The sequence below is a fragment of the Taeniopygia guttata genome, chromosome 28 (assembly GCF_048771995.1).
Source record: "Taeniopygia guttata chromosome 28, bTaeGut7.mat, whole genome shotgun sequence".
NCBI lineage: Eukaryota > Metazoa > Chordata > Aves > Passeriformes > Estrildidae > Taeniopygia > Taeniopygia guttata.
In genome coordinates this window covers 2,138,723-2,153,895 of record NC_133053.1, presented here as the reverse complement: position 1 = coordinate 2,153,895, position 15,173 = coordinate 2,138,723, and the positions used below count along the sequence as shown (strand labels likewise).

Here is a 15,173-nt window from a genome sequence, read left to right as displayed (position 1 = left end):
TCCTCTCTGCTGACCCCAGAGAGGAGGGACAAGAAGGGATTTCAAACCAAACTGGGATTTTTTTTTGGGGGGGGGGGGGTGCCCCCCCCACCATATCTCTTGGCTGCCAGCCTCTCTGAAGGGAAGTTTCACCCCACCTCCCGCGGTCTCGGATGTCAGGTTGGCAAGAAAAATCCCATCTGTTTTCAATCTGGATCCTCACTTCCATCCACCCAGCCTCTCTCTCCTCCCCGCGCTCCCCCGCTCCCAGCCCCCAGAGCTGGCGTGTGCGCCAGGCAGGCCTCGGTGACGCTTTTTTTTTTTTTCCCTTCTCCTGGTTTTTATTTTTTCTTCTAAAAATGTATGTGGCCTCTTTTGCCCCCCCTCTTCTCCCAGGCACATGCTCCAGCACAGCCTTCTCCACGCCGGGGCCTGCCAAAAAACCTCTCGGTGCTCAGCCCCGCTACGGCCGCTGGCTCGGAGAATTCCCAAATGACCGAGGATTTTCAACCCAGAGCTTTAAAAAAGAAAAAAAAAAACCCTGAAAAATATCTCTCTGTGTAGAAAAGGGAAAAAAAACCAGGCAAAATTGAGAAGGGAGCAGAGGGAAGAAGGAATTTTGTTGTTGTTGTTGTGATTTTTCTTTTTTTTTTTTTTTTTTTCTGGTTGGTTCCAACTTTTTGGTATGATTTGGAAAAGAGCAAGTACAGAGTGTTTTGTTCTTGCCTGGAGATAACAGAGCTGCTCTGAAATCCCATATAGAGCCAACGCAAAGGCGTATACGTGATATCCTAATCTCCCTCTGAAGAAACCCTTTTGTTGCACACCCCCTCTTGCCGCTCCCTTCTCTGTCCTCTCATGCTGCGTTTATATCTTATTTAAACTCTAAAGTCCTTAGGCTAGGAATTACCTTCTCCCTTTACAGATGGCTGCAAGAGCTCAGCACGGCATGAAAAATAAATGAAGAAGGTTGTGGCTTTTTGTTGATGGTTTTATTTCCTTTTTTTTTTTTTTTTTTTTTTTTTTTTTGTGTGTGTGTGTGTGTTTTTAGAGGTGTGAGTTTATCACAGATGAGTGTTGCCGAGCATTGTATGACCAAAAGCGTTGCCGTGATTCTCAAAGTAAGGGTTATCCCAGCACCCGCTGCCGTGCCTCAGTTTCCCCGGAGAACGGGGATGTGAGGGGGGCGCAGTGAGGGGAATTCTCCTCGAATTCCAGGGAATTCCGCGGCAGCTTTGTGGGATTTTGGGGGGGGAAATCGGAGAAAATCCAGAGGCTCCGGCGTGGGGGACAGACCCCGGCGGGTGTGCCGGAGCCCCGGGGCAGGCTCGGGGCAGGCCGCGCTGAGCCCCGGGCCCGGCCGCGCTCAGCCCCGGGCCCGGCCCCGCTGAGCCCCGGGCCCGACCGCGCTGAGCCCCGGGCCCGGCCCCGCTGAGCCCCGGGCCCCGGGCTGCGCTCTCGGGGTCCCCCCGGCCGGGCCCCGCTGCCCCCGGAGCCGCCCCCGGCCCGCCCCGGCCCCGCCCCGCTCCCGCCCCGGCCCCGCCGGGCTCCGCCGAGGGTCGGGGGTCCCTCCCTCCGCTGAGGGGTCGCGGGGTCCCCGGGCCGGCCTCGCCGCGGAGGCTCCACCAGCGCCGGGACGAGTTCGAGACGGTTGGTTTGGTTTAAAAATGTAATTATTTAACGCTTTTTTTGTTATTTTTTAAACAAGGGAAAGCTGTTTCCCCCTCGGCGCGCACGACCGGGGAGCGGGCGGGGGTCTCGGGAGGCTGGAGGGGACCCGCGTGTGGGCGATGGGCAACCGGACCGGGGGATGGGGAACAGGGCCGGGAGATGGGGAACCGGACCGAGCTATGGGCAACCGGGCCGGGGGATGGGGAACCGGACCGGGAGATGGGCAACCGGGCCAAGTGATGGACAACCGGACCGAGCTATGGGCAACCGGGCCGGGGGATGGGGAACCGGACCGGGGGATGGGGAACCGGACAGGGAGATGGGCAGCTGGACCGGGGGATGGGCAACCGGACCGGGGGATGGGCAACCGGACCGGGGGATGGGGAACCGGGCCTGGAGATGGGCAACCGGACCGAACGATGGGCAACCGGACCGGGAGATGGGCAACCGGACCGAGTGATGGGGAACCGGACCGGGAGATGGGGAACCGGACCGGGAGATGGGGAGCCGGACCGAGTGATGGGGAACCGGACCGGGGGATGGGGAACCGGACCGGGAGATGGGGAACCGGACCGAGTGATGGGGAACCGGACTGGGAGATGGGCAACCGGACCGAGGGATGGGGAACCGGGCCGGGAGATGGGCAACCGGACCGGGAGATGGGGAACCGGACCGGGAGATGGGGAACCGGACCGAGTGATGGGGAACCGAGCGGGGCTGGCAGGGACGGCAGCGGGGGCTTTGGGGCGGCGCTGGGGAGGGAATTCCACTCCCTTTTCCTCTCCCCGTCCCTCTCCCCCTCCGCTCGCTCTGCCCATCCCTCTCCCATTTCCTCTCCCCTCTCCCCCTTTTCCCCAGCCAAGGGCTCGTTTTGCTTCGTAGCAAGAAAATGTGAGAACCGCATCCAGCATGCCCCTGTGCTCGCCCTCGGTACAAAGGAGCAGCTCTGCTGCTCGCCCTCTTGCCCAAATTTGCACTCTCGCTACGTTTCCTTTCCGTGCTGGAAATGTAATTTTATTTTTAATAAGTTGGAGGCAGCCCGGGGCTGCAGGAGTGCGCGATGCTCTCGACAGCGCGGGGCAGGATACGGGCTTTGAGTAACGGGCAGAGTTTATTCACTGTAAACATTGCACAACTTCTGTGCTCCGTTCCCAGGATTAAATACAACTCATTTTCTCGGCCTTACATGACTTGTTTGCCAGTGCTATTAGGCTACTGCTCAAGCTCAAGATGCAGATTTGTCGAAAATGTGTAATTTTAGAAACATAATAGATGGGGGAAAAAAACCTCCATTTAGCTGCGGGAACTGTGTAGCTGGAGCTTTCATGAGAAATAACCACATTTTATCCCTTTATTATTCTTTTCTCACTTTGGCAAAAGCAAAGAACTTTTCTGTTGCAGGTAACTGGGTAACTTTTATGTCAAGGCTCTGACTTGAATTCGCAGTAGTTGGTCTGACTGGAGGCAGTTATAGCAACAGTTGAAATTAAATTTAAATTTATATTGTTCGTTGTTGGAGAACTCTCCTGCAGCTAAAGAAAGAAGCGTAAAGATTAAGCTGATCATTGCTATATATGAAAAGTGGTTTCTAACATTAACATTATGGTTCTTCTCAAAAAAAAAAAAAAAGGAGAGAGAGAATTCTCTAGCTTGTACAGCTCTATCTTTCTATAGCTGCATCTTGTTATCCTTTAATTTCCCTTTTCCTGAAAACGTCACTTAGCAGAGGAAAAATCACAAATTCAAGCGCAATGGGATTGCCACACATGGTATGGGGGAACATCTGCTGGAAAGAGACTCTGAGAATAACAAACCACCTGCACTGAGACGCTTTTCTCCCCTGGAGCCAGCTCGGCGTTTGTTGGTGTGGGGCTGCAGCCCACGCGTGGCTGCTCCTGGTGACACCGGGGCCTGCCAGTGCTGGGGTTTTCGGGGTTAACGCTGTTCTTGGGATTTATTTAGGGTTTTTCTTTGCCAAAAAGGGAGTGAAAAATCTGTGTCTGAGTGAATCAGGCTGTTTCAGCAGCTTCTCGGTGATTCACGTGTTCTGCAGCGGTTCGGGGGGTTGGCTCTGGGCTGGGGGCAGTGGGACTGGGCTGGAGGAAAGGGCTTCACTGCCCTCCCCCCTGAGAGGAGCTGGAGCTCCTTCCTCCTCATTCCTGCTGCGAGGGGAGGGATCTCCATCTTTTATCTCCACGGGAGAATGTTGCTGGTCCCTAGTGCAGGAAGAGGGACATCATCTCCCGGAGAGTTCTCCCAAATCTTCCTGCCAAGTCCGAGTGGAGACGAGGGAGTGAGGAGTGAGGGCTCCTGCTCTGCAGCCTCCTCCTGCAGCCAAAGCAGGGATTTATCAAAGGCATTGAAACCAGAGAAGGCCCAGTTATACTTTTGACTTGGAAGAGATGTGCATCGGTTTTTTTGGGAGGCGGAGGTTCCAAAATAAACCGGCTGAAGGTTCAGTGTGCAGAGAGAGAGTGAATTTAGTATTAAGTACTAAATTCCTGCGAAGGTGACAGTTGCAGCAGATACATGAGGAAATCCCTCATTACCCTGAAGAGCTGGAAAAGCAGGATATGGTGTTTTATTATGTTTCTTAACCTTGATCACAGCAAGTTTCAAACACCTTCTTTACCCTGGCTGTTGAGTGCCCTGTGGGTACAGATTCTTGTAAGGCAAAGCTATTTCACTAGATTTAATCTCTAAGGAGCGTGCCAGAAAAACAGCCTTTGGGGGAATGGCAATCTGCTGGCTTCCTTGTCTGCAGAATGGGAATAGCAACGCGCAGCTCCTTGCTGGGAAGAGCTTTAGGGTCCAGCGGTGAAGAGCTGAAGTGCCATGGCTGAATCATTCAGCCAAAAGCGAGGAGCCAGCGGAGAGGCGAGGCTCGCCCAGCTCCTGCGATGCCAGGAATAGATCCAGGATCTCTGATTCCTGCTCCCTGTCTGCGGCGTGTGGGCACAGGCCAGGAGGAGCAGCAGCGCCCGTGTCACCGGGCTGCGTGCAGAAGAGGTTGCACAACCCCGTCCTCGGTGCTTTTCTGGGGGCTGCCCTTCGGTGCCAGGTGTGGGAGTGACGAGTTGTCCGACACCGCTCAGCCAAGAGCTGGAGTGAAGCTACAGATCCTCATTTCATGCTGGCTTCTGTGCAGCCCTCGTGTAGTACCAGCTATGGAGAGGCTGCTCACCTGGGCTGAAGTGGAAGGGCTCACCTGGAGATGAAAGGCACTGCATCCCATTTCCACTCCCCCCCAAGCCATCCTCTGCCCTCTGTTTGAAGAGATTTTGAACCCTGGGTATGTTTTGCAAGGCTTTGCTGTCGGAGTAGGCAGAGTTTGCAGCACATCTCATGGCACCAGGGAAGTGCAATCTTGTTACATTTGAATTTATTTCATGCTGCGTTTGTGGGTGCGAAGAATGTACTGGTAAAATTAGGGACTGTGGAAGGTGTGAGACACCGAGTTTGTTCAAATGCTGACGGTGGGAAAACATCTGTTGGAAGCTCTCTTTGAAGGAGTAGCTGCCCTTCCAGAACTCTTTTGTAGGAGTAATAATTGTTGTGGTAGGTGAAACTTCCTGAATCAGGAGGCACCTGGGAGCTGTGAACGTGCACAGGCTGAGGCAGGGATGGAGATCTGAGGTCTGTGAAACTCGCATCTCTACAGCAACTCTACAAGACCTTGATTTTTCTTGTCTATCTTATGCCACTTCTGAAGTGACTTCTGCCTTAATTTTGCATGATCACGTGTGCATTTGGGTGAGTTTGGATTCTTAAAAAGGAGGTGTTCTGCCCTTCCTTGCTGTTTACAGGTAACTTTTATGGGGTGGTAAGGGTGTGTTTCCATTTCTCCATGTACTGATTAGTGCTCTTGTTAGCACTTAGTAAGTTTGCAAAAATTCTGTATTAAATCTGTGTAGAGGTAGATTTTATTTGTGTGATGAAGCCACAGAGTGCTCAGTTTGGGAGCACCAGCTCCCAAATCACAGGATGACTTACCTGCTAATTTTGACTTGCTATCTATTTCTGAGCAGGCAGGAAGCAGCGCTGCAGCTGAGGGAATTTAGGCAAGGCCCCTGGTTATGGTAATCCTTAAGTAGTTCATTTGGGTGTAATGCCTTTTTTTACAGTTGCTTCCCTATTACAAACAGATTTTGTGATAATGGCACCTGTGCCATTCAGACGGGATCATTATTATAATAGCAGCAAGTATTGTTAGGGAATCGGGATGTGGAATTTATGTAGGATCGTTACAACGGCAGAAGCAATGCCATAAATAAAATGATGCTGTAGCAGCAGCACTAAACCTGGGTGTAAGAGGGAAAATGACAGTTCAAATTTCCCCCGGATTTGTGGCATAGGGGGGAGGAGGAGGAGGGAGCGTGGGTGGCAGGGGCTGTCCCTGCGGGCTGGGATGCGTGGCAAGGAGGAGGGATGCTCACCCTGCGTAAAAACCATCAGCTGGAGTCGTTTCAGAAGCCAGCTGGGAAGATTGTTGCAATTAATTAGTTGTAGAAATGGGGCGTTGTTCCTATCCTGGGTGTTTTTCCCGGGTTGGCTCCATTAACACAGATTTTTGGGGATGTTTTTTGCCTGCCCAGCCTGTCCCTCCTGCATGGCTGGGACAGTCTGTGCCTGCCCACACGTCTCTTCTTCTCCCATTTCTCTGAGGGAAATGTGGGAAAGCTTGAAATTGCATTTGTGAAATAATGATGGGGGTTGAGAGAGTGAGCAGCCCAGCAGGCCTTGACAGAGAAGGCTGATGTAGTAACTGGAAGCAATAGTACCAAACTGAAGGAAAAAGGAAGAAAAGGTAAAAAAATGTGTGTGTTTGAAAGGGTGTGGAGTGGAAATTATCCTCCCCTCCACCACTTTCTGTGAGCAGATCTCTGGAGATGGGTGCGTTGTCTCAAAGGCCGGTCAGGTTTAGCAAAACCAGATAATCCAGTGGCTAATCTGGAGCGTGGTTTGGCCAGCAAAGCCCTTCTGGCACAGGGAACAGCAACGGTGCTCTTTAAACAAAGTCCTTGCTAATGCAGCTTCAGCATCGTGTGGACAGAGCACAGATGTCTTGCTCAGGGTTTGATTTTTTTTTTTTTTAAATAAAATCCCTTTTGTTTTCTCTCAGTGACCCCTGGTTTAAATCCCTGATGGCAGAGGGGAGCTGTAACCCTTCGGTGGGCTCAGAGGTTTTTGTCACTGTGTCCCCAGTGAGGACAGTGGCAGCTCCTATGCCCAGGCTGTGAGTGGCAGAAGGACGCTGGGATGCTGCTCTGCTTTTTGGGCTTTAAATTTGCTTTTTTTTGCCCGGGGCCCCTTCGGGACAGGGTGATGGGCAATTGGTTTTTGATGCTTGGTGCTGCCTTTGTCAGTGGACATCTGGTGCCAGGATTGCTGCTGTCGGGCTGGGGGTGGGCTGCAGGGCCAGGGAATTTGATGGATTAGTGTGGTTGGAGGGCTGGGGGAGGGGATGGGGTAGGGTTTCAGCTTTCCCTGCAGGTAGAGAGAGAATTTGGGGATTAGGGGCACTTGGCTGCAAAAAGGGGAGGATTCAGAGGGGAGGAAGGGTTGGGAAGAAAATAAGTCTTTCCAGTTTTCCCGAAGAGATGACATTTGTTTGCTCTGTGAGGCAGCACGAGGGAAATGTGTGTGTCCGGAGCAGGGGATGAAAAAAAATCCACAGCAAATCTGGTGCCGCCCTGTCCCCCCAGCTTTGTCACCCTTGGGAATCCTGGTTGCTCGTGCCTGGCTTCAGGGTCACTCGGTTCATTCCCTGCTGCTTCCTATGGATTCAATAACCTTCTTCTCTCCCCAGAGATCAGCTTAAATTAAAACTTTATCCTTTACTTAAGGCAGCAAGCAGCAGCCTGTCCTCATGCTCTGTTACAGGATCTGGGTTCTTTGCATGGCCCTGTCCATCTCTTTCCCTGAGGTCACCAAATGGGCTGCCCTGGGAATTGGCAGCTCTGGAGCAGCAGGAGGGGCATGTGGGGCATCTTTGCTGCTGATCTCCTTGAGAGAAGAAGTAGGAAAGAAAAACTTGATTTTTTGAAAGCTGCCCTGAGGGCAAATAATTTGATATGCCCTGGCTGCTTTTGGTGGTGTAGGAGCAGTGTCCTGGTGGTGTCACTGGGATGCATCACATCATCATTCCCCAGAGGTCACTGTGCCAGCCCTGGCCATGGAAATGTCGCCTGTCTGCCTGCAAGAGCAGGAGGATTTTCATAGCCATGAAGGCCACCAGGAACTGGCCAAAATGGGGACCTCGAGGAACAGCCACAGTGCTAAAATCCATGTGTAAAATCTGCCCAGAAGGTTTAGTGCTTGCTGGCTTTGCCTCCTGGAAATGCTGTAGGACGGAGGTCACCTCTCAGGGGGCACAGTCAGGCCTTTAATTTGTGTGTCAGGGCTGGGGTTTGTTTTTTGGAGGGCTGGGGTTTGTTTTTTCAGGGGCTGGGTTTATTTTTTGCAACTGAGTTTTTTGGGGGGGGCTGGGTTTGTTTTTGGGGCTGGGTTTGTTCAGGGCTGGGTTTTTTTTCTGGGACTGGGTCTCTTTTGGGGGGCTGGGTTTGTTTGGGGCTGGGCTTATTTTGGGGGGACTGAGGTGGTTTTTTGGGGTTTTTTTTTTTTGTGGGGGCTGGGTTTTTTGGGGGGGGCTGGGGTATTTTTGGGGGCTGGGATTTTTCTGAGGCTGGGTTTGTTCAGGGCTGGGTTATTCCATGTAGGAAGGATATTGGAACCCACAGGACGTGCCCTCCACACAGCTCCTTCTCACCTGCTTGACGTGGGCCCTGTGCAGCCCCAGCCAGGCAGGGAATTCCCTGCTTGTGCTGTAAAATAAAGCCCTTGTGGGTGATTTTCTTTATGCCTTTTCCATCAGAAACTGAGAAAATTGAGAGCAAGGAGGAGCAGGAAATTTGTGTGCAATGAAGGGAACACTGGGATGAGATGAGGATGATATTGCAGAACATGAAATGAGGAGTGTTGGGACTGTGGGATCTTCGTTCCTTCCTTGTGTTGCACAATGTCAAGGTGCTGAACTGCCTTGTGAATTTTGGTTTCTTCTCTGTGTTGAACAAAGTGGTGGCCAAGGGTCATGGCAGTGCAGCAAATCTCGTCTCTGCAAGGTTTCTGAGGATGAAAAACCTTTAAATATTGGTCTGAAGAAGACAGGGGAATGAAAAATAAGGGATAAAGTTACAACTCCCATCCTGAAAATGTGTTTATTTAACTTTAGCAGCAAAAGGCAGAAAAATTTGGGGGAGGGGGGGAAGGAGGGAAGAAGTGCCTATAAAAATGCGTGCAGGGAAGTGAACAGCTGTGTCCTGTGAAATGGGAGCTGCTGGGATTCAGAGGATTATGTCACTAACCAAGACCTGGTGTTTGCTCTGGAGCTGAAGGCTGGAGCCCCAAGCATGCAGGCAGGAGGGAAAATCAAGAATCACGCAGTGGGTGAGGCTGGAAAGGACCTGCAGAGGTTCAGGCTGCTCCAGGCTGCCCAGGTGGGTTCTGTCCTGCTGGAGAAGGGCTCCAGCAGCCAGGAGGGCTCTGGTTTTTCAGTGTCTTGTGGGTCTGGGAGTGCCCTCATGCCATCCCCTTGTTCTTGGAACACTGAGTATGTGTGGAGGAGAGAAAATCTGGTTATTTGCCATTTTCCAGCAGCATTTCTAGATTTGGTGTCGTGAATGCCACAGCAAACCATGGACTCCTCTGTGCTCCCTGCCCCATCTGTGCAGCTCTGTGCTGAGTACCAGTGGCTCGGAGCTAGGAAAAGCTTCAGCCAGACAGGTAATTCCTCTGAAGCTCTGCTTTTGGGTGCTGCTGGACTAGATGAATCACCAGTGCCTGCAGCCTGACGTGTTTGATGGTGGCAGGGCTGTGCCTGCAGGGGAAGGAATTGTAGTCCATTACCAGGAGTCCATTTCTCTTGCCGAGGGTGGAGCGCCCGGTTCCTCGCTCGTGGGCCATGAAACACTCCTGACAGCATGTTCCAGAGCAATATCCCCACGTGAATGATGGCCCCACGCTTGCTTTATGCACTGCCCTGAGAGCTGGGAATGTGTAAATCCAACCATCCCAGTGATTTAGCCCCAGGTACAGTTGTGATTCAAAATGAATTTCTGTCCCCGCTTCTCCCCCGTGCCCGTGCTGCTGTAACAACTCGTTGTAAACCACGAGGAAATTGCAGTGCCAGGAGGATGTGGCTGTCCCCTTTGTGTCCCCTGTGCCAGCACAGGTGGGTTTGGTGTCAATCCCAGTCTGCCTCTGGGATAGAGAGATCCAAATCCATTCCCATCCCTGAGCAGGGAGCCATGGCACGCTTTCCATTAGGGACGATGAGTGACATATTAAAAGTGGCTTTAGGTTTTATGCAAAGCCAGTGATGCTTAAGACAGGTGGGGGATTTTAGGGTTTTCAAGTTTTGTTGGGTAAAAAATTCCCTTGGAAAGTGTCTCAGGTCCAGTGTAAACTTTCCCTGGATCCAAGGTGATGGCAGTGGGTGACTTGTGCTTCACACCTCGTTGCCACTCTGGGGAGTTGATTTTCTCCCCTCCTGCTTTGGGGAAGAAAATGTCAAAGTCAGGAGAAAGATACATTTTCTCTGTGGCAAGGAATGAACATTAATATTAAAACATCTGGGGATATTTTTTTTCTTTTTTTTTTTTAAGATTAGTTTTGCTTTTTTGCTGTACTCTGGTTTAGATCTGGAATTGCTCTGGAAATGCAAATTTAGGCAAACACAGAGAAAAGGTGAATGTGGACTCCACTGTGCTGTTTTCCTCATGACCTGCAGAACTCTTCTAGTGCTTCACCATTCTCCTGGTTCTGCTTGATGTCCAGGACTTGTTTGCTCCTGAAAATGTAAAGGTCAGGGGTACAGAAGAGAGATGAACCCCAAAGACTCGATCCCTGTTTGAAGCTTTGGCTCTCCTAACACAAACATGGTGTCGGTGCCTTCTTACAAATTCTTAAATCTACCTGTGTTCATGTCACTGTTTCAAAGTGAAATAACTTTTGGAGAAAAATCTGCATGTGCTGTTCCTTGCCTGTAACCAAGCGTGGTTTGTGGATAACCAAATAAAATTCTCAGTTCAAAGTGTTTCAGCAATGTGTTAAAGTTTATGGAGCATTTAACAAACTTTTTTAGTGTGCAATAGTTTATAGTGCCAGCCAACAGCCAAGTGTCACATCAAACTTGTAGTCTTTTCTCACTTAATGGTTCAATGTTTAGTGCTTTTTCGGTTTATCTTGGGTGGCTTTTCAGCCTACAGCTCAGAATGGCTTTTTCTTCCCTTTTTTCCTTCCACCCAAAAACTCTAAAAGTCAGATTATGGATACTGATTTAGTGCCCACAATTCAAGCCAAGTGCTTGGATTTATTTTTATCTTTAAAGAAAGAAAACCACCAAAGGCAAATAATGCCAGTGACTTCAGTGGAGTTCTGCCTGGGCAGTTCCCTGCTGGGCTGGGAGAGTGGAGGAGCAAAATGAAATCTGCTCCCATCAGAGGCAGGGAGAGTTTTACCATCAACTCTTGCAAATCCTGAATGATTTTTCTCTTCACCAGCAGCTGGGATGTGTCTGCAGCTGAGCCCACTGACACCAGTGGGGCTCCACATTTGCTGCATTTTGCCCAGATTTTGGGAATTGTTCTGGACTGGGAGAGGATGGGCTTGAGGCAACTCTGTAAGGGCTTTCCTCTGCCCAGGTCCTGCAGGAGAGGAATAAGGAGGGAATGTTCAGGAATCTGAGCCTCCAGAGCAGCTGCTGCCATTGGGAATGTCCTGGAGCTGGGGGTTGTCACTTCTACTAAACTTGAGCTAAATAGGTGTAAAAACTCAATAACAGCTTCTAGATAATGCATCATAAACCACCTGATTTACTTTAGTGTGGATTTAATTACGATAATGCACACACACATCATCACGTCCGTGCACAAGATCTATTCAGTAGCACAGGGTTTATATAATGTAATAAATAATGAAACCTGAGCTGTGGCAGGAGCTCCCTGTAGCATCCTTCATCCTGAAGAAGTCTCCTCTTCCATGTGAGTGCCACAGGACTGGATTGCTGAGGTTCAGCCATTTCTAGGGGGTTGGGTTGTGGTGGCAGGGGTGTGATTTTCGTCACAGCGCCCGCGTTTCACTCCGAGTTCGCTTTAGAAATTTCCTGTGGAGTGGAAGACGGCGTAAAATGTCTTATTAATGCTGATGGGATCTGGCTTTGGCATACCCAGTGAATTGGTGTACGAGAGGCATGTAAACAAATTTGAAACGCAAAACAATCTGCCGGTGTATTATTAAAAAACAAGCCAATATGCAGCAATAGAATGTGAGGAAATGCCATTTTGAGTTTCTAGCGACAAAGCTTTCGCACGTTCCTGCCGTGATTTATATAATTGCCGAATGGCTTTGATGGCTTGATGGAATTACAGCTCTGCGTTTATGCGATGGATAATCAATCAAAAGAAACGGTGTTTACCCCTCTGCTGCAGCATGTGTATGAAACAGACACCTCCGAGTGGGAATTGTTCTTTAAGGCTGGCATTTGTGCGGAGTTTCGGGTGTGATTTTGGGATCTGATATCTGTCTAAACCTGACCTCACCTTGTTGGCTTCAAAATCCTGCTGGCTTCAAGCAGGGGCTGTAGTAACTTGCTTTTTCAGTGGTGCATGTAGGAACATTTCTGTCTAAATATGCAGTGGGCTTGTTTGTTTAAACATCTCAGAAAATCAAACCGCAGCGAGGAGACAGAAGGTGCCAACACCTGAGCTCTGTGTCAGGGCTGGGTAAAGCTTGTAGGCTGAAATTCTGCCTTTCTAGGCAGGCTTGGAGTTGGTCTTGGCTGATATTAAATGGGCTGTTCTCCGCCTCATTTGCTGCACAAGTTATTGCAGTTTTAGTGTCTGGCTTTAGAAGAATTTCTTACCCTATTTACCAGATGTGCTGTTGTGGAATGTGAAAACCATTTTCTGCAGGATATCTTGAGTAAAAATTGAGCCCAGCCTTTGTAGGCAGCAGGATAATGTATCAGTGGTTGATATTTGTGTTTGAAGAGGTGGCTTTGCAGGAGATGATGCTGTTTGTCACTGCAGGGAGCACCATCCTATCCCCCCAGTGCCTCTTTCCCTCTTGCCTACCCCTGTTTCCATCCCTTTCCCTGACTCCAGGGGATTTTGGGATGCTCTGGAGCACAGCCTGGGTTTGAGTGGCTGCAGAGCCGGGCTGTGCAGGGCAGCCCTTGGGTCAGCAGCTGGCAGATGCTGAGGAGAGGAGATGGAATGGAGAGAATGGGGCAGAACTGCAGGAACAGCACCCCAGCACTCCCCTTCCTCTCTGCAGCAGCCTTGGCTCCTGCCAGGGGCGATTTTTGGCCTCTCTCCCCATCTCTGTCCCTGGAGGATCCCTTCTCCTCTCCCTCCTCGCCTCGCTGTAACGGGATCACAGCTGCTGAGTAAATGTTAAGATAATGGTGTTATTACGGAGTAATTATACTGCAAGTTATTGAATTAAAAGTGATGAGGCTGCCGGTGCTGCTGAGTGGGGAGAGGAGGGAGAGGCTGGGTGGGAGAGCAGGGAAGGTGGAAAAAGGGAGAAAACCTAATAAATTTCCTCTTGACGAGAGCCCCTCGCTGCCTGCCGGGACTGGGAGTGAGAATGAATGAAAGGGAAGCTCAAAGAGCTAATAAATAAACCATTTCCCTGAGAATAGAGGGTATAATTAGAAACCGTGGCCCTGTGGTTTTGTGTCTGCCCCGGGGTGGAATCTGCTCAGCGCTGTGCTGTGGTGATAAAACAGGGAGACAATGTGGAGATGATGTCGCACAGTTGTTAACTTTTGAGGAGGGAGATGCTTTGTTCCTCTCTTTTTCTAGGAAAAAAAATAATAATAATAAATAATTTAGGCTTTATGTTGCAAAACTTCAATAACTGACTATACCCTGGGGCCTCTCCATCAGCAACTCCGGCTGATCCTGCATTTTTCTTTCTGTATATTTTCTTGGAGGGGAGGATGGTTTGCACTGTAGACCTTAGAAAACTTTACTTTGTTTCATTTTTCTTTTTTTTTTCCCCTCTCAAGAGAGCCAAACTGTTTGTTTGTTGGGTTTTTTTCCTATCTCAGGCTGAGATTTATCTGCAAATTGAACATCTCCCACTCCTCTCCAGCCACAGCATTGGTACAGCTCTGCTGCCAGAGCTCCAGGAGGATCCTCCTCCATCCAAGGAGGATCCTGGCTGGCTTTGCATGAAAAGGGGATGATGCTCGTGGCTGGGAACAGGACAGGTCCCCCCACACTGGTGTTTGTGAAGATTAAGTGATTCTTTCTCAGAAGCTCTTTGGTAGGTGTTAGAGAAATGTGGAGTGTTTACCTTACTTTACAGTTTAAAAAGCCCTAATAAAATACACAACAGGAGTATTAACAGTGAAACTATTTTGAGGATTATTAAGCTATTATAAAAGAATGGAAGAAAATCTGCCTGGCTTTATGTTTCTGTGCCACTAGATATTCAAATTAATGCCTTCCTATAGCAGCTCCTTCAGAAATCTTTAAGGCACTTAATCATCTTCAGTGAATTAGGCACTTGGTGGTGTTAAAAAGCTCTTCAGCATCTTCTATTCATGGAGCAGGGGAGGAAACTGAGGCAGAGTGATACGGGCAGTTCATTCACCATGGGAAGGGCAAAGTGGGAGTTTGATTCACGTGGTGTATAATGGAAAATACCCTGGTCCAGCAGTGCTTCCACTGCCTGGGAGTGCTGCCTGGTGCTCCTTTCCTTTTCCCCACCTCTCCCTGCTGTTGGGGAGCAGAGCTGTGCTGTTGGCACCAAGAATTCCTCCTGGATTTGCCCTTTGCCTAATGGCTGCTGTGGCACTATTTACAGCTCTGCCCGTGCCCATCTCAGGGAGGCCCATAAACCCTGATAGAATGGCATTTCCTTGTAAAAGGCAATTTGTAAAGATCTGTCTGTGGGCTGCTGTCACCATATCCATGGGATTTATTTCCAGTTTATTTACGGTTTGTGCTCATGTATATGCAGCTCTTCTTTCCCATCATAATCCGAAGCTTGATTGTCCCTTGGACTCGACTGTCACTTGCAGCATCAGCTGAGCACGTCCCTGGGCTGCCTCTCTCATGCAGGTTGATTTTTTCATTTGATTTTTTGTTTAGGAGGATGGAGAGAAATGTGTTGTAGGCATTGCATCAACCTTGGCCTTGGAATTTGCCCCAGGGAGCTGCAGCTGCCAGGCTCCTGTGAGCAGGGCAAAGCCCTTAGCTGGGGCAGGCCCCTGCCCCACCAAGGTTCTCTGTGAAATTCATGGCTTAGATTTAGCCTAATAAATGATTTCCTGGCTTTGATGGTGCATAAATTCTCGGGTTTAGGAGTGGCTGATTTCAGGGGTGATTTCTCCCTGGTCTCTGCAATCTGTTTGTGGTGGGTTCTGGGCACTCTTTTTTTCTTTACCTGTTCTTACAAGTCCTGAGTGTAGGAGGTCAATATCTGGAAGTGTTCATTTAAAAATAAGGTTA

The 15,173-nt window shown here is 49.9% G+C and overlaps 1 protein-coding gene across 2 annotated transcripts in view; it reads left to right on the top strand.

Moving 5' to 3' along the window:
* Window positions 1–1,389: 1,389 nt before the first annotated feature.
* PTPRS (protein tyrosine phosphatase receptor type S) overlaps window positions 1,390–15,173 on the top strand; it is a 133,076-nt gene continuing 119,292 nt past the window's right edge. The window contains exon 1 of one of the 2 annotated variants that reach the window (XM_072919461.1): window positions 1,390–1,629. The gene's annotated coding sequence lies outside the window, so the exon portion shown is untranslated. Of the gene's footprint in view, window positions 1,649–15,173 lie in introns of both variants that reach the window. The other variant, XM_072919460.1, reaches the window with a different exon arrangement.